Source organism: Protomyctophum parallelum (genome assembly GCF_964188405.1).
Source record: "Protomyctophum parallelum genome assembly, chromosome: 3".
Classification (NCBI taxonomy): Eukaryota; Metazoa; Chordata; class Actinopteri; order Myctophiformes; family Myctophidae; genus Protomyctophum; species Protomyctophum parallelum.
Window position 1 is genome coordinate 983477 of NC_139698.1, and position 2500 is coordinate 985976.

Sequence of the window (2500 nt, forward strand, 5' to 3'; positions counted from 1 at the left end):
ATCTGGTGTTGTGACGAATCATGACGATAATAAACACAACGTTTTGGGGCGATCAAATAATTAGTAAGAAGGAAAAGAAAGGCAGGATAAAACACTTTGTTTTGGCCCGAAACATTGTTTGTCATGATTTGTCACGACAAAGAGTTGTCTTTGTCCGCGGCGTAAACGTCTATAAATACATAATTTGATTTGTCACGACAATAGTTGTCTTTGTCCGCGGCGTAGAAACGTCTTTAAATACATTCTTTCTGAAAAGTCTATGAGGAAAATGAACGGGGAATTATTTCTCTTTCGTCGTCATGAAAGGGGGCGGGGCTGCGACGCTCTATATGTGACCAGATTTGACTGAGAGACTGCCATCGCGCACATTCCAGCTTTTCACCAGAGGAGAAAAACGTTTTTTTTTTTTTAATGAGTTAATAGCACAGGCAGACTCTTCACATACTAGAGCATGTCTGAAATAAGTGTCAAAGCTGAAATTGACATGTCAATATGAAATAAATGCTTAAACATGTAGCTATAGGTGTAATGTTAGAGACCACAGAAGACATGTAAATATGAAATAAATGCTTAAACATGTAGCTAGGTGTAATGTTAGAGACCACAGAAGACATGTAAATATGAAATACATGCTTAAACATGTAGCTATAGGTGTAATGTTAGAGACCACAGAAGACATGCAAATATGAAATAAATGCTTAAACATGTAGCTAGGTGTAATGTTAGAGTCCACAGAAGACATGTAAATATGAAATAAACGCTTAAACATGTAGCTAGGTGTAATGTTAGAGACCACAGAAGACATGTAAATATGAAATAAACGCTTAAACATGTAGCTAGGTGTAATGTTGGAGACCACAGAAGACATGTAAATATGAAATAAATGCTTAAACATGTAGCTATAGGTGTAATGTTAGAGACCACAGAAGACATGTAAATATGAAATACATGCTTAAACATGTAGCTATAGGTGTAATGTTAGAGACCACAGAAGACATGTAAATATGAAATAAATGCTTAAACATGTAGCTATAGGTGTAATGTTAGAGACCACAGAAGACATGCAAATATGAAATAAATGCTTAAACATGTAGCTAGGTGTAATGTTAGAGTCCACAGAAGACATGTAAATATGAAATAAACGCTTACACATGTAGCTAGGTGTAATGTTAGAGACCACAGAAGACATGTAAATATGAAATAAATGCTTAAACATGTAGCTATAGGTGTAATGTTAGAGACCACAGAAGACATGTAAATATGAAATAAATGCTTAAACATGTAGCTATAGGTGTAATGTTAGAGTCCACAGAAGACATGTAAATATGAAATAAATGCTTAAACATGTAGCTATAGGTGTAATGTTAGAGTCCACAGAAGTGAACCTTTTCAAGCCTGTTTTCTCAACTCTCTGTTTCTCTGCCAGACATTACTCTATAAGCCATATATCCAAAACTGGAGGGTCAAACTGAAAAACCAATATGTCAATTTGAAGCTATATGATTCCCTGCTTTGATATGAAATGAAAAAACAAAAATTCAAAAAAAATCCAATGGCAGTCTCCCAGTCAAATTTGGTCACATATGGAGGGTATGCACTGCATGCATAGAAGTTAATTTAATGTTGTTTAAAGTCATTTAATTCAATCAGACTTTTCAGTGTCGATGTCTGGGCTGTCGAGGCCAGTTCCCCATGATGATGATGTCATGCACATACCCTCTACAGAGCGACGCAGTCCCTCCCCCTTTCAGAACGACGAGTGGCCCAGGAAATTAATCTCAATGCATTTTCCTCATAGACATTTCAGAAAGTATTTATTTAAAGACGTTTATACGCCGCGGACAAAGACAACTCTTTTTAATATATATTATTTTATCCCACGATTTTGTAACCCATTTTTCACCCCTGTGTCAATCATCTAATGTGATCCTGGGCTCTACACACCCTCTGCCAACCTGGGGAGAGCAACGGACTTAACTCATGCTTCCTTCATGCCTGAGTGTCCAAGTTGCTCCTTTACACCTGACAGGGGGGAGTTTGACTGGTTGGACGTAGCGCGTGGAAGGAACACGTTATTCCAACCAGTTCCTTTCCCCTCCATCAGGCACCCCGGCTGGCCAGGGGGAGGCGGTATAGAGACCAGTTCCTTTCCCCTCCATCAGGCGCCCCGGCTGGCCAGGGGGAGGCAGTTTAGAGACCAGGATTACTGCATGTTTTCTGTGAGGGTACCTACCCTAGGGGACACGGGGAGAACATGTGAGGGTGCCTACCCTAGGGGACACGGGGAGAACATGTGAGGGTACCTACCCTAGGGGACACAGGGAGAACATGTGAGGGTACCTACCCTAGGGGACACGGGGAGAACATGTGAGGGTACCTACCCTAGGGGACACGGGGAGAACATGTGAGGGTACCTACCCTAGGGGACACGGGGAGAACATGTGAGGGTACCTACCCTAGGGGACACGGGGAGAACATGTGAGAGTACCTACCCTAGGGG

General features: G+C 41.0%; 1 protein-coding gene across 1 annotated transcript in view; it reads left to right on the forward strand.

Moving 5' to 3' along the window:
• Positions 1 to 2500, forward strand: part of LOC310856046 (suppressor of tumorigenicity 14 protein-like) — a gene marked incomplete at both ends in the record, with an annotated part of 56337 nt that overhangs the window by 44393 nt on the left and 9444 nt on the right. The window lies entirely within an intron of this gene.